Raw genomic sequence first — 16,946 nt, forward strand, 5'->3', positions numbered from 1 at the left:
CTGTCTCGTGCGGAGGGACCACCTCGATGGCCTCCTTCTTTAAAAGAGTAACTACTTCTTGTTCTAATACCAGAGTCTGCTCAGGACCCACCAGAGTGGGGGTGACCCCGTTGAATCGAGGCGGAGGAGGACCAAACTGGATTCTGTAGCCTCTTTCCACAGTACGCAGGACCCATTGAGACACATTTGGCAGTAGCTTCCATGCTGCTAAATAATCTACTAAGGGAATCAGTCTCTCGAGACTGATCTCTGGTGTGCCCAGATTAGTGGGAGTATATACAGGCTAAACAAGAGTGGTGCAAGAATTGAGCCTTGTGGGACTCTGCATATCATGGACGTCCACTTAGACTTATGCTCTTCTATACTCACATAATAACCTCTCCCTTCTAAGTATGACCTGAACCATTTGATTACCATCCCAGAAAGCCCGACCCAGTTTTCGAAACACGGCCAACCCTGGTAAGGGACTAAGGGAATCAGTCTCTCAAGACTGATCTCTGGTGTGCCCAGAGCAGCTAGTTCGGTGCCCTGAAGCGGCGCACCGGCAGGGGATGGCCGAACTAGCTGCTCTGGGGGTCTCCGCAGAGGTCGCGAGCCCCTCAGCACCGCTACATTGCCGGGCGGTAACTGAAAGAAACGCTCGCTGGAGACCACTGCACCCTGGAACACCGGCAGGGTTGGCAGAATGATCTCCTGAGGGCACTGGGGGGAGACGGGCACTATGTAATGCGGTGTGAACCTCTCTTCACCAGAAGGGCCTGCCCTCACCAGTCCTGAGCCCGAATAGTCAGGACTTTTTGGTCGAGGACCTCTTAGCCTGAAGGACGGTCCGCAGATCCGGCTTAGGCTTCGAAGCCCCCGACCCCTGTTTCTGAGCCTCCCTATATGAGGAGCTGGTACGCGGAGGGGACTGCTCCCGCCCAGTATCCCCCAGAGCTGAGATGCGGCGAGGGAGGAACCGCTGAAACGCCACCGCATGTTTACGAGTCTCCTGGTACCTGTCGACGACGGAATTGACGGCATCGCCGAACAGGCCAGAAGGCGCAAGCGGGGCGTCGAGGAGGAAGACCCTGCCTGAGGACAGATAGCTAGCTAGCTAGTGTCTGTTCAACCCGGGGCATCGCCCTATAGCCACGCTCACTCAACCCCGCCACATTCCCATTGTAATCTGAGGCAGGAATGAAGAGATGGGCCGAGAAAGGCCTGGCCCCCGACCTCGACACCTCAGTGTGAAGGTCGGGGAAAAATGGCAGGCTCCGGCATGGAGGTGGTGGCCTCGCGCGCAGGAAGCGTTCATCTAACTTGTTTCGCTGCGACTCGGCCTGCTTCTCGGCGGGCCAATCGATCATTAATTTGGCCACGGCGCGAGTAAGCACCTCCACTAGCTCCTCATACTGGGGCGATTGAGGGGGGCGAAACCTCTTCGACGCCCTCCACGTCAGCCTCCTTGGAGGAAGACAGCCGGAGCGTTGAGCCCTCACCCCGGGAGGAAGTAGCCGCAGAACGGGCTTCCGAACCCAGAGATCGGGCGCTGGATCTGGTGGGTGAGGAAGAATGCAGCCGCCGCTCCGCCTCGACGGAAGCTGGCGAAGGCTCCCTCCTCAAAGACAGCCCTCCGGGAGCGAAGCGTACGCAGTGGGAGACGCTCGCAATGCGGGCAGCCGGCCCCCTCGAGAGCCGACTCTGCGTGCTCCGCTCCCAAGCAAACCACGCACAGACTGTGTGTATCCCTACCCGTGATGTAGCGTGGGCAGGGAGGAACACACAATTTATAACGTGGCTTGCTCTGGCCCTTTGCATGCTTTGTCTTAGCGTGAGCTTTAGACATAGTGGATTATTAGACTTTTTCTCACAATAGACAGACAACTTTCGCTGCGACTCGGCCTGCTTCTCGGCGGGCCAATCGATCATTAATTTGGCCACGGCGCGAGTAAGCACCTCCACTAGCTCCTCATACTGGGGCGATTGAGGGGGGCGAAACCTCTTCGACGCCCTCCACGTCAGCCTCCTTGGAGGAAGACAGCCGGAGCGTTGAGACCTCACCCCGGGAGGAAGTAGCCGCAGAACGGGCTTCCGAACGCATGCTTTGTCTTAGCGTGAGCTTTAGACATAGTGGAGCTTATAGTTGGACTTTTTTGACAGACAACAATAAATAGGACCCACAAACATAGAGTTTTGACTGACACACACAGAGCGCTTTGTTGAATGACAGAAAGCTGACGCCGGCTCCGCCGCACGTGCTTTTATAGCTTCCAGGTCTAATGCGCCCGTGACGTCTCGCCCAGCTATTGGACTGATTTCACATGTAATTCAGAGCATGGTCACAGAAGGCCAAAGCGCTCACCGACGCAGCTCGAGTTCCTGAAGAGGAACCACCTGTTAAAGGGCCTGTTAAGGTAATACCTGTGCCAATTCCTCCACCGTCACCCCGCCAATCGTCAGGGTTGTATAGGGAAAGGAATTCTTTTAAAAAACTGATCGACACCTTTAGCCAGAGCTTGGAGGAAAGTAAACAGAGCCCAGACCGTGCAAAAATTCTTGGACCTCTTAAAGGTGTTAGAAAGTGTGGTGTTTCCATCATTCCAGGTTTAGGTCTCTCTGCCACATTAGCATTTAATGAAAACAGTATGCTCGGTAGTCAAGGGGAGTCACGATGCTCTGAAAGGACAGAGGATCTTGACATTGACAATCTACCACTTGAGGTTCTCATGGAATTCCTTTGAAAACGTACAAACAAAGGACACGGGAGAAAATGTATCAAGCAGAGGCCGATCCACCCTCCCAAAAAAGGAATGCAATGTCTCAGAAGTTATGAGCCTCTCTGCAGTCTGTTACAGTGCTACCCAGTAAGGGGAATTTGTGTAAGGGCTCTGTTAGCATGTCGCCAGTTCGTTCCACGCACCAGGATACCAGAGGGGTTGTGAAGGGTGGTTATCATGATTCCAGCCATGAAACAGACATAGAAAGTGAGGAGGCTGCCTCCCTCTATAAACAAGCAAGAAAGATAATCCACTTGAGGCATTCTTCTGACTCACCGACAGAGAAACCTACAGCTTGGCTTCCTGCCAAGGTGACGTAGAGGTTTCACAAAAGGAGAACAATACCAATGAAACAGTGCCAAACAATGCCTGTAAGAACCAAACCCCTGCCACTCCAACTGCTTCCAGAACTCGCGTGTTGCCATCCACACCTCTGTTACATCGGAGACTCCCTAGTCCTCCAGTATTGAAAAGTCAACCCTCTACTTCAACTTCATCTAGCCCTCCTGTACTCCGTAAACTCCCAACCCCACCTTCTGCTGGCCAAAGAACACTGCCAAGCACCCCTGCAACACGGCAAGACAACCTACCCCTTTAAGGCAACGTCACCTCCTGCTTCCCCAAAAGTGCAGCACTGGTCTAGAGAAAACAGTAGTGAGGACTCTTCAAGAGTATTTAGTAATGCTCGATCAGTGTTTTGTCTGGTCTCATTATCATTATTTGAGGCTTAACCTGTTCCTACACCCAAGCCCCCTGAGGCATGGGCCTCCTCCGGTAGAAGCGTTTTGCCTCGTCCCTGGGGTGTGCGTGGTCGGCTGCCAGTGTCTGCACGAGCGCCCCAGCCATTCATCCAGCGCAGCCAGTCAGACAGGAGGCCCAGTTTAAGCCTGCCGCCCATGGAGCCAGTCATTTCTGTGGCAGAGACATGTGGGAGTGAACCAGCAATTAGCACCCATGGGTGAGTCTAACACTTGTTCTGATATTAAATATAAGGCTAAAGTATAACTGCTTAAAATTAAATTTGCATTTAAATTTAGCATGTTAGCATGTATATACATAGCACAGAATAGACAGTCAACTTAAACTGTGATAAAGTCTTTCTTAAAGGGATAGTTCACCCAAAATGAAATTAACCCATTATTTACTCACCCTCAAGCCATCCTAGGCATATATGGCTTCCTTCTTTCAGATTAATCCAATCGGAGTTATATTAAAAATTGACTTTGATCTTCCAAGCTGTTTAATGGCAGTCAGCGGGTGTTGCAGTTCATCAGTCCAAAAGAAGTGAAATAAAGTGCATCCATCCATAATAAAAAGTGCCTCACACGGCTCCGGGGGGTGAACAAAGGCCTCCTTTAGCGAATCGATGCGTTTTTGTAAGAAAAATATTCATCTTCAAAACATAATAATCACTTAAATCTAGCTTGCGCCAACAGTTGTACACGGAAGCAGTTCCGGGAGGATGACGTGATATGTTGGCGTTGCGCATGCCATGTGAGTCTCATGAAAACCAACGTTTGTTTACAGGAGCAAAGAAAGCAAAGTTTCCTTATTTTAGCAAAGGAAAACCAGACTCCACTTGGCTTATATCGAAATCCTCCGACATTCTTCTTTACAAATCCTTGTTTTGTACTTCTAAATCGTGACCGTTGTTTTGTTTTGATCTCTCCCCTGCGCTTCCATGTTCGTCACTTCTGAGCGGCACATGCGCAACGCTGAAGTCCTACGTCATCTGCCCGGAGCTACTTCCGTGTACAACAGTGAGTGCAAGCTAGATTAAAGTGATTATTATGTTTTGAATATGGATATTTTCTTACAAAAATGCATCAATTTGCTACAGGAGGCCTTTGTTCACCCCCTGGAGCAGTGTGAGTCACATTTTTATTATGGATGGATGTGCTTTATTTCACTTCTTTTGGAATGATGAACTGCAACACCCGCTGACTACAATTAAACAGCTTAGAAGATCAAAGACCATTTTTAATATAACTCCTAGGATGCCTTGAGGGTGAGTAATTCATGGTCTAATTTTCATTTTTCAATTAACGCTTTAACACTTCAACATTGCTACATGGCTGCTTATCCAAGTCATCAGGAAAATGAGGTTAATATTTGCGATTTAATGACCCAGAAACATAACTCCGTAAATGTTGTGAAGAAGATAAGGGTAAAAAAAAAAAAAAGTATGGGAAATAGCTATCAGAACTATGCAGAACAGTCATGTGACCAGAATTCACTGAGGTGAAAAACTTTAGCTTTTAATTTCTGATCCATGAACTCCTTTGGATTGTGATGCTTAATAGCGATACAGTATCCAAGATTTTTTTGCGCAATCTTTATTTTAAAACACTTTTTTGATAAGGGTATCTGAAGCGAGTACCATTCATGCTTGAAATTCCATCTTTTGTTCCAGATTTCATTTTCAAAGAGACTAAGAAAATGTTATAGGACAAGCACTTTGATTGTCTCTGTCATAATAAAGAGTGCCATGTTTGAAATTCAATTATGGGTTCATTGTGTAAAAGTCACTCAGCTCTCGGGTGAATAACAAGGGACAAATCTATCTGTAGTTTGTTGTATTTTAAAGTATTTGTACCTTTATGTGCCAACTATATATATACAGTATATATATATATATATATATATATATGTGTGTGTGTGTGTGTGTGTGTGTGTGTGTAGGATTTCCAGCAATATTCACAACTACAAGCCCTAACAATTATGTTTTTATATAATACATGAGAATATATACTCAACGATTCCGAGAAAACACTCGGAAACTGCTTACGAAGGTGGAGCAAGACAAGACTGCTTTCATGTATGTGGGAAAACTTGTTTAGATTTTTAAAATAGTTTCAGTGAAACAATGATATAATGATGGGGAAGTCCCACATAACAGCTTAAAGGGGAATGTGGGGATGGCCCATGTTATAGGTAACGTGCGTGAAATCCAGTTATTAAAAAAAAAAAAAAAACCCTGATGGCCTTTTTGTAACTATGGTCATGTGACATACAGTAAATAATGCTCAGTTTGTTTGTGTGATGCCTGTACAGTAAAGGAATGACTGAAGGTTGACAGAAGCACAGTATGTTATAGAATAAATGAATTAACAAGAAACATGAAATGTATATATTTTTAACAATTTAGACACTTTCCTCTCTCATGTACAATGTAATACAATTACTAATCCCCAGCAACTAAGTTCTCAATGACTTACTGCTGACCAGTGATAACCAGCTCTGGGCCACTTCCCTAATCCTTCAATTCACTAATGTCCTTATATTGTTTTGCTGTCACAGGCTGGAAGATGTCCCATTCAGAGAAGATAAACCATGGAGTGAGCAAACAGAAATCAGAGTTGCAGTTAGATCAGTCTCGCATCCAGACCTGTGCATTGTGTGTCAAGTTCTACAGAGGGAATGTGAGAAATGACGAAGGAGCAAGTGGGATTATGGTTTAGCAAAATTTGGATGGGATTAAAACCTTTGTGTGCTGGTGGGAAATGAAAGTAGCTATTTCTGAGAACGCCTTCTCATGATCATTTCCAATCGTTGTTATTTTCATCTTTTTTTAGCTTCACTGTATGTATTTGATCTATTTGCCTCAATTCAATTGGTCTAATTTGTTTTTAAAATGTTTTGTATTGTGAATATTATTGGTTGGCCTTTTATATTTTATTACTAAATAAACAGATATTCACATAAATTGCATATATTCTCTAGATCTTTTCTTAAAAATGAAAGCATGTTAACAAAAAAATTAGGTTATTAGTTAGCTTATCATGCACATACAGTGACCAACCAATCACATTCTTCCTTTGCAAGCTTATCTGACAAATCACATTCATTCACATTCAAAATACAGTAAAGCATTCTACACTTCTGTTGGAGGTAAGATGGCAGTGTTGAGGCTTTCAACAGAGACATTATGAAACAATGAAGGTATAGTGCCTTGCAAATTTAAAAAGACCCATAATCAACTCTATCATTTTATCTTGAGAATTTTTTTATCATTATTTAAAAATGCAGAAACATAGTTTATAGAGTAAATATAACACTGTTTCATATTCAGCACTATTCATAACAAAAAATAAAATGGAAATGTTATTTCTCAATGTTAATTTCGTTATTGTTATATAGATAGATATATAGATAAAAAGAAAGCAATGATTAAAATAATAAAGAATCGTATATAAGACTGTATAATCATATTCTAAAAATATATCTATGGGACACTGTGAAATCTGATTACAGATTAAACAAGCCAGTATCCAATTCAGATAAATATGTTATTTTATTGTCTTCTAACAAAGTTTATAATTGCTTTGACCTTTGACCATCATGAATTTAATGGGTTAAACATATCTGCCAAGAAACAGGGCAAAAAATTAACAAGGCATCAACATGCCATGCAGTTGAATACTGTTTGGCTGCATCCAAAACCACATACTTCCATACTATATAGTAGGTGGAAAACAGTAGTATGCCCAAATTCACAGTTTATCACATTTTTAAAACAGTAGGTGAAATATACCCGGATTACTTACAATTTATGTCAAGATTCTGAAATGCACATCAGATGGACACTTTCCCATGAGGCCACGGGAGTGGACTTGTGAAGTAATGCAACTGACGCTGGTAGGTCATATGATAATGACAACGTGGTGAACGTAGTACATCTGGATTATATTCATACTGTACTACACACATTCATACTACAGTACATAGAACATACTTGTTAGCGGTCACAGAGTAATTACTTAATTAAATGGTTTAATTTAAATTATTAACTGGCATGCACTGCTTCAAGTCAGACACTGATAGGTCTGCGCAGTGCCACATGAAGTCAAAAGATGTGTTTAGGAATGTTAGAAATGCTGTCTGATTTGAGACAGCGCTGATGTTTATTAAAGTACACAAACACAAGAGTGTCACTACGAGAAGCAGAAAGTGTCCAACTTCATGTCTCGGTTTTCAAATCCTCTCCGACTGCAATAGCAAATCTCACTGAGCATTTAAATCCAGTCACACCCTACGTTAAATGCACAATACATATGTCAGGGCAAACAGAGGACCCAAGAGCAGAGGTTAGTTAAGACTTTCTATTTATTTACTGAAGAGAACTAAGGCACTCTGCCATGCACCGGCACTCTTGGTGGACGCAGAACTGATAGAAAGCAAAACTCAAACTTGACAGGAGAGGTGAGGAGTGCGGGACCTGTGGAAGACAGCGGGCATGCAGAGAGAGAGCACAATCAGGAGTAGCTGGTCCGTGTCTTGGTAGCGGCCACGCAGAGGGAGAGCATAATCCCCAACTAGCACACTCAACACCACAGGCAGCGAATGGGCGAGCGATCTAAGGCAGCAGAAAAATTTGGCATAGAACAGATAAGATGTATACGACAGGATGACAGGACTAAGACTCGACTTGACTTGAACTATACAGAGAATGTAGACCATAGGAATGAACATTAGGGTGCTAACAATTATCTGGCAAAGAAGCTAAAAGAACAGCAGAGTAAAATAGCAGAGAGAATCAAGGTAAAGAGAGAACAGGTACAGAGTCAATCAGCGTGAGCACTGATCGCAATAGAGAACAGCTGGGTCTAAGTAGCAGTAATGAGGGGAGAAAGAGAAACAAGGGGAAAGACCAAACCCAGCTCATGACAGTACCCCTCCCCCGACGAGCACCCCCAGGCGCTCCTGAGGTAGAGGACCAGTGAGAGCGAAGGAAGTCTGCGATGCGCGAGCAGTCCAGAATGCCCCGAGCCAGAATCCAGCTCCTCTCCTCCGGGCTGTACCCCTCTCAGTCATCCAAATACTGGTAACCACACCCCCAGGGATGAACATCCAGCAGTCTCCTAACCCTATAGACAGGAGAGCCTTCGACAAGAGCGGAAGAAGGGATGGGATGGGTGGGGGACTTAATGATGAATGAGGAATACAGGATGGGTGCATTTCAGATAGCTAGGTAATCTGAGTTGTACCGCCACAGGACTAAGAACTTTGACAATTGAAAAGGGCCCAATAAAACGGCGTGCTATTTTATGGGAAGTAGATTAGAGCAGCAAGTTACGATTGGACAGCCACACCCTCTAACCGCAAACGTATCTTGGGGCCTTGGTGTGCCATCAATTTGCGTCACGTCGTGTGTGTTCTCTGTTGTGGCACAGCACGGTTCTCACCCTTCTCCAGGTGTGACGGCACCATTGAATAAATGCCTGCACTCAGGGAACAGAACTCTCAGACTCGTGAGTAGAGAACAGAGGCTGGTGGGAGAGGGCGTCAGGTTTCATATTCTTAGAACCGGTTCTGTAAGAGATAGTAAAGCTGAAACGGTCAAAAAAGGGACCAACGAGCCTGCTGGACATTTAATCTCTTGGCTGAATGAATATACTCAAGATTTTTATGATCTGTCCAGACTACGAATGGAACGGTAGCCCCCTCTAGCCACTGACGCTACTTTCCCAGAGCTATCCGGATGGCCAGAAGCTCACGCTTCCCTATATCATAATTACGCTTGGACAGCGAAAGCCGGTGGGAATAGAACACACATAGGTGGACCTTCCTGCAAGATAACCACCCCCACACCCACAACAGACGCATCCACCTTCAAACTTAATTATTCCTTGGGGTCGAGAGTAATCAGGATAGGCACAGCAGTAAATATCCCTTTGAGGCGATCAAAGACGATCTGGGTTTCTGACCAAAAATCAGGGACGATCTGGGTTTCTTGGATCTCTGACCAAATGAAGCGCGACTTGGTCAAGGTGAGAGTGGTCAGAGGGGCAGCTACTTAACTGGAATTTCGGATGAAACGTCAATAAAAAATTAGCAAATGCCAGAAATCGTTGGAGTGCAGTGCGAGACTCAGGAACAGGCCAATTTGAGCAGGGTCCATACTGATCCCATCCGCCGATACGACTGACCCCAAAACTGTGACTGACCTAGCATGAAATGAGCATTTCTCACAAAAAGACAGTTCTCCAAGAGATGCTGTAACACAATGTGAACGTGTAGGACATGTACCTGGAGAGATGGAGAGAAAATAAGGATGTCGTCCAGGTACACGAAAACGAAAATATTGAGCATGTCTCTCAAGATGCCATTAACTAGAGGCTGGAAAACCGCAGGTGCATTAACAAGCCTGATTGGAATTTCTCTAATATTTCTCGAGTGCTTTGCACTCCGGCGCAGACAGGGAATACAATCTCCCGTGAGGTGGGGCGGTACCAGAGAGAAGATCAATGCTACAGTCATAAGGTCGATGAGGAGGGAGAGAAGCAGCACGGGAATGACTAAACACCGCTCGCAGATCGTGATACTCCTGCGGCACTCCTGACAAATCACCAGGGTTTCTCCTGAAAATGAAGCAGAAGAAAAGCCAGCCCAGCGGAGAACAGCTGCGAAAGTGGTGCGAGTCTTAGGAGATGGGGAGAGGGCAGAAGCACTCGCAAGTACCCCCCGAGCAAGTACTGGCGAGCCTTGGCTTTTAGCAGACATGTAGTGACAAAATGGACTGAGGCACCGCAGTATAAATAAAGTCTATTGTGGATGCTGTGCTGTTATTCAACAGCAGTGATTCGAATCCCAGTTGCATGGGCTCAGGTTACTCAGTTTAGACAGTGACTGTGGGCTGGAGAGTACGCAGTTCAGTGACCATGCCCGAGCTTGGCGGCGCAGTTCAAAACGCTTGTCAAGTCGAATTGCTAACTCCACCAGCTAATCCAGGAGAAGGGGGCTCGCAAGCATAGATCTCATCCTTAAGATCTATATTCAGCCCCTCCAAGAAGCGTGACACCAAGGCCGGATCATTCCACTCACATGTGGCCGCCAGCATGAACGGAACTCTGGTGTAGTCCGCAACGGAGCATCTCCCCGAGTGCAGCACCGCGAGCAGACAGGAAGCCTCACACCTGTAGACAGACAGGGTGAACTGCTCACAGCACACGGCCTCCGATTCCCAGATGGCCGCTCCCCAATTGTGTGCTCACCCCGACAACAGAGAAATAATGAAGGCGATCTTGACGTAATCCTCATCGTATATGGACGGCTGAAGGGGAAACACAATCTCACAATGGGTTAAGACCATTCAGTGGGCTCACCCACGTAACAAAGGGATTGTTGACCTTGGGTTCAATGGAACTTTGTGATGCTGGTGGGCTAGACTGGTGATGAAAGCGAGTGGTCAAATCCATCACCTGGGCAGCTAGACTCTCCACAGCATGCTTGGCTGCTGACAATTCCTCTTTGTGTCTGCCCTGCATCGGACCCAAGAGCAGAGGTTAGTTCAGACTCTCTCTTTATTTACTGAAGAGAACTAAGGTAGTCTGCCGTGCACCAGCACCCTTGGTGGACACAGAACTGACAGAAAGCAAAACTCAAACTTGACAGGAGAGGTTAGGAGTGCGGGACCTGGGGAGGACAGCGTGCACGCAGAGCACAGAGCACAATCAGGAGTTGTCCGGGGCTTGGCAGCGGGCACGCAGAGAGAGAGAGCACAGTCAGAATTACGGGTCCGAGGATTGGTAATGGCCACACAGAGAGAGAGCACAATCCCCAACCGGCAGACTCAACACTGCAGACAGCGAATGGGCGAGCGATCTTAGGCAGCAGGAAAACTGGGAAGGGAATCGTTAAGACGTATACGACAATACAAGACAGGACTAAAGGCCAGGACTAAAACGTCCGTCTTTAAAAAATTTGGATCGGGTTCGATTTTCTGCATTTTTCGCATCCGTAGAGTACACATAAATTGGTGGTCTTTTTTATAATATGTGGCTCTAGCATCGCTAGTAAAGCATCAAACTGAGCCATTGATATCCTGATGTAAACTTTGAATCACCCGTGATAATCCCTCTGCTCCTTAATAAGGAGGGGGAACTCTCCTTCCTCTCTATATCTCAGGATTGGAATGGACCCAATATTTCCTTTCTTTTTCTCCTTTTAAGAGCCGAGAGGACAACAAAATCATCCTCACTGCTTGGAGACTCCATTTAGTACAGTTTTGCAAATATTTTCGCAACAGATTAATTAATATGCATCTGACTCAGTGTGCAAGGTTTCTGTGCATGACAGATTTTTAGGATGACGAATACGAAAAACACATGCTAACATTTCGGACTCAGTGTGAAAGGACCTGAAGACTCGACTTCACTTGAACTGTACAGAGAACATAGACCATAGGAATGAACGTTAGGTTGCTAACAATAATCTGGCAAAGAAACCAGAAGAAAAGTAAAGTAGTAGAGAGAATCAAGGTAAAGAGAGAACAGGTGTGGAGTCAATCAGCGCGAGGCTGATAGAGAACAGCTAAGTCTAAGTAGCAGTAATGTAGGGAATGAAGAAAGAGCAATGAGACGATCAAACCCAGCTCATGACAATATATACAGTATATATATCCCCATGGAGGTGTTGGATGCTATACCACCATGGCTCCTTCCTCCACTAATGCCACCGTGGGGCACTACCTGGCTGGGCATCTGTGTGCCATCCAGTCTCCGCACACTCAAACCATCTCACTGGGTACTACTCCTCCTGTTCCTCCCTGGCCATTCCTACCATCATCTGCTCCTGGGGTTTTGCTGTCTGCCTGCCTTCTCTTCTCCATCCCTTCACCTACTACTCATCCGACTCCTAAGCTGCTTCCTTCAGACCACAGAGCAAGGCCATGCTTAGCTGATATTAAATGGGTTCATGTCTTCATACATGCACATTTAAAAAATGTTGCTTTTAGCATTTCTTTAGTCTTACATGCAAGAAATCCAAAACACAGAGAAATTTAATTGTATTTATTTATTTATTTTGCTTAGTAGTACAGCTAATGCTTCAAAGTTTCACACACTCAGGCAAAGTCATCACTCCATCATTACATTTTTGTCTTAGGGGTTTATTGCCTCTTAAATATTTGCCCTTCTGACATGCAAATTCAGTGGCATCATTATGTGGTAAGAATATATTTTCCTTTGCCTTCCATTGCAACTCTACACCTCTTTTATCCATTTCTTACACCGTCACTGAACAAGGCTCTGAAATAAACCCAGCATGTCACTGTCAGTGTTACAATATGCATTTGATTCAACAGGAAAAAAAAACAAAAAAAAAAACAATCAAGGTTACATCAAATGTACAAATAAAAATACAGAGAGAAAACCCTAATATGTCATTGATGTATATGGAGTGTAGTGTTCAAACTTACTTAAACAATAAATATTCCCTTTTTATTCACCTTGCACACAGCTCAAGTATTTAGAGAAGGGGGCCAGCAGATCCAACCTGTATTTATGAAAGCAGATGAATTCAACTCTATGTCCTGTATTGTATTCACTTTTTATCATTTCTTTTATATCTGCATTGTTGATGTTTGGTGGTGGTCCACATTTCACTGAGGGCAAAGCAAAGATTTTGTATTTTTATTTATTCATTATTTTTTCATATAGACTGTCGTCAAAAATTGGCATTAATAAATCTCAATATTAAGCAGATGTCTTTTTAATGTTTCTAAACCATAGAACATGTTATTATTATTATATCACATATTGTTAATACAATAATATGAGATCATTTTAATAAAATGTTTAAGAAAAATCATTTTTGTGTGTCAACGTTGCATAGCAAAGTTTAGCATTTACTTTAATATGAACAATGCTGAACAATAGTTCTCTTTTTGATATGTTAATAATATATTCTCTGTGGCCTGTATGATTTTAAGATCCATTTTAAGATTTGCAGCCCTGACTCCAAATGCATTGTGTTTCTTTCTTGAGCATCAGTGAATGTTGTTAACTTTTTTAATTTTTTTTTAACTTTTAACTTTTAAATGGAATTAGAGGCAAAATGTCAATAAACTGTAACATACCAGTGCATTGCCGTATGCCTCTCTATTGGCCATGGGAACTACATGTGATTTGTACAGGCTGCTCTGGATTAAATCCAGGATGACATTTACTGTATATTGTGCTCCTGAATTGATTCTGTAGTTTGATATTTGACTTTCCACAATCTCTGCATTTGGGATTTTTGGTGGGTCACATAATTTCTAAAATCAATAAATAAATAATAAAAAAATAAACATCAGCATAATCATATAATTGATATTATGTGAGTAGAAAGATTGTAATACTACACAGCAGAACATACCAGTACACAGTGGTTTTGGTGCCCATCCGTCTTGTGTACATATGGCCTCTGCTACGGTTTTACAATATCCAGACACACAACTAGTTTTGCTCCCAATTTCAGATTTCCCCAGTATGGTCTAGACACATGCTTGTCATGTGGATCTGCACAGGTAATCTCTGAAACAAGTTTCACATGCTTTTAAGAACATGAAATGAATTCATCACCAAATTCAGAAGTATGTCTCTATACTCTTACCTTCACAAATAGGCTTATATTCCCACTCGCCGTTATCTTTGCATGTAATTGTTGTTTTTGTAAGATAAACCAGTATTTTTCAGAGCAGGTGATCTCCACACTTTCTCCAGCTCTGAAAATATAGTATTTTCCTTCGGATTGATCTTTTTTACTCTCAACTTGGTTGGCTTACGCTCACAAGTTACTTCTGTACAAGACATGAACAGTGTTGGGAGTAACGCATTACAAAAGTAATAATATTACAGTAGTATATTACTTTTTGCTGTAACGCAGTAATATAACGCATTACTAATCAAATTTGGGTAATATTATTACTCGTTACAATCTCAGTAACGCAAGTTACAGTAGTGTAATGCATTACAATTCAGAGACAGTAATATTGTAATGTAACTAATTACTTTCAAAAGACAGTAACTAGTAATATATAATGTATTACATTTTGGAAGTAACTTGCCCAACACTGGACATGAATATATAGAACTAAGGGTAAGAAGAGATGAAGCATCAAAAATGTGCTAAACTCTTATTTTTCTTTTGCAGGTGACAAATAATTGACTTTTTTTTCCTTTGTTTTAAATATCCAAAAAGCAAAAAAAAAAAAAAGAGCAAAAAAAATAAAAAAATAAATAATAATAAAAAAATATATAAGTAAGCGAGTGAGTAAGTACGTAAGTAAATAAATAAATAAATAATAGCTTTTGATGAACAGAGTACATTTTGGTGTCCATATATAGGCCTACTGTATTATTATTATTATTATTATTTTTAAATTGTAAATGAAACAAAAATGATTGTGTGTGTATTTTAAACGAAAATACTATTTCAGTCGTTCTACTTCAGAATGTCATGTTTAATTCGATGTGTTTAAATGGTTGTAAAATGTGTTTAAATGTTTCAGTTCATGTGTGATGCTACCATATGCTATTATGGTGATACCAGATGCTATTATATTACTGAGAGAAATCAAACAACAAAAAAGAAAAAGAGTGACTTTCAATAAATCGTACCCTCACAGACAGGGACAACATTGTTCCATCCTTGAGCTGTGCAGGTATGCTGATTGGTTCTGCTTGTCATTTTATACCTGTTACCACAGTGTTTTTACAAGTACAAAGATTGTGAAACTGATGACAATTGTATACATTACATGCAATAAAAAAAGAGAATAAAAAAGCATAAAGCACGTATAAAGCACATTTACCCTTTCTTGCAAGTATACACCACTGTTGCTCCAAAAACAAACTCTGTTCCCTTTGTAAGTTTAAAATCACCATTTGGTGTGTTGCCTGGGTGACTACATTTTTTCTCTGCAGAAATCAAACAAGTTTTACCCTACATGATAACACTGATTTAATATCCCCCCCCCCCCACACACACAAAAAAATCAATAATTCAAAAATTCAATCAATAATTTATATCACTTTTGCATTTGATAACACTATCGGTTAAGTTTAGGTTTGGGTTCAATGTAGGGGGGTATTTCCAACACGATGCATTATCCTTTGGCAACACTCACTGGACATTTGAATTCTGAACTGCTGCAATAGGTGCCTGAAGCAACACGGCAATACGTGCCTGTAAAAACACTCACTGGGCATTTCAATTTGAAACTGCCACGAAATGTGCAGTAAGGTACATAATATCAGTGTTGCAGAAAATGAGCCTGGGTTGTACATCCCTTTAAGAAGAACTCTAGAGGTATGAACTAGGTGCTGTGACCGAATATGCAACAGTGGAGGTAGATATTAATCTCAAAAGAACAATAACAGATAAATGGGGGTCATCATTAGCTCAATAACAAGAAAAAACAAAAAGCTCTACACACTGTAGACAAATAACTTTCAATATATGTTGCATGCAGCAAATACCAGAATGACTTTTAGTAGCCTACTACCTGAGATATTTGTGCTGCATGCAAAAAAATTCCCATAATCCCCAAAGGCATTTTTTTTTGTTTCATTTTCCCATGAAAATGTATAGGTGTGTCCTTTTCAGCAGCTGATAGACAGAAAGAACATCTTTAATTAAGATCAAGTTTTTGGCAATGTTAAATTATGATTCATTCTAAAGAAACGTGACAGCTATTCATGTGTGCAATTAAGCTGTCATTAGTGCTGAAAAAAACCATAGTAGTGTATACTGTTTTATTGACAACACACAATTGAAATGGTAGAAAGTATGTTGAAAGTACTGGAAAGTACATCAGATAAAATAGGATTGAAAAGAACACATGCTAAGCTAAGTTTGTGATTTCATTATGTTCGCCTTATTTGTTATACTGTAGACACACTTAAATTAAAAAGCATTAAAATGTAATTTTAACATACCTGATCTAGCATAACACATGATATAGTGTCAACTTCATTTCACATGTAATAAAATAGTGGTGGAAAGTTTGATTTATATCAGTTAACTCAAGTCTTTTGAATCCGTTCACTAAAAAGATTTGTTCACTGAATCGTTCATTGATCATATTACACATACACAAAAAAAATGCATGAAGTCTTAATTATTCTTGACTAAAATGTGCATGTATACAAATCACAAATGACGACACAGCAGATCTCCGTAATGTAAATGTAAAACTTTTATCAACCTACAAAACAGACAACACTTGTCTAAAAAGAAGTTTCAGTAACATCTTTGTGTCATTGTAATGTCACCAGTCACATTTAGACATTAATTTGTCCATTCTGTCAAGGGGTGGACTTATTGATTTGGGGAGCTTATTTATCCCTTCACAAGCTATCTATGGAATAGTGCACATTTGGTTATTAGTCAACCTGATGTTGTTCTATACCTTTTTTTATT

General features: G+C 42.2%; 1 long non-coding RNA gene and 1 pseudogene across 1 annotated transcript in view; both read left to right on the forward strand.

The window, feature by feature from the left end:
- Nucleotides 1–6,420, forward strand: part of LOC107754068 (uncharacterized protein C2orf71-like) — a 9,964-nt pseudogene extending 3,544 nt beyond the window's left edge.
- The window catches only part of LOC107754070 (uncharacterized), a 21,420-nt gene extending 4,919 nt beyond the window's left edge, over nucleotides 1–16,501 (forward strand). Inside the window, exons 2-3 of the long non-coding RNA XR_001641538.1 lie at nucleotides 11,283–11,287; nucleotides 16,489–16,501. This is a non-coding gene — a long non-coding RNA (uncharacterized LOC107754070). The remainder of the gene's footprint in view (nucleotides 1–11,282; nucleotides 11,288–16,488) is intronic.
- The last annotated feature ends 445 nt before the right edge of the window (nucleotides 16,502–16,946 follow it).

Source organism: Sinocyclocheilus rhinocerous, unplaced genomic scaffold (genome assembly GCF_001515625.1).
Source record: "Sinocyclocheilus rhinocerous isolate Xijiao unplaced genomic scaffold, SAMN03320098_v1.1 scaffold322, whole genome shotgun sequence".
Taxonomy (NCBI): domain Eukaryota; kingdom Metazoa; phylum Chordata; class Actinopteri; order Cypriniformes; family Cyprinidae; genus Sinocyclocheilus; species Sinocyclocheilus rhinocerous.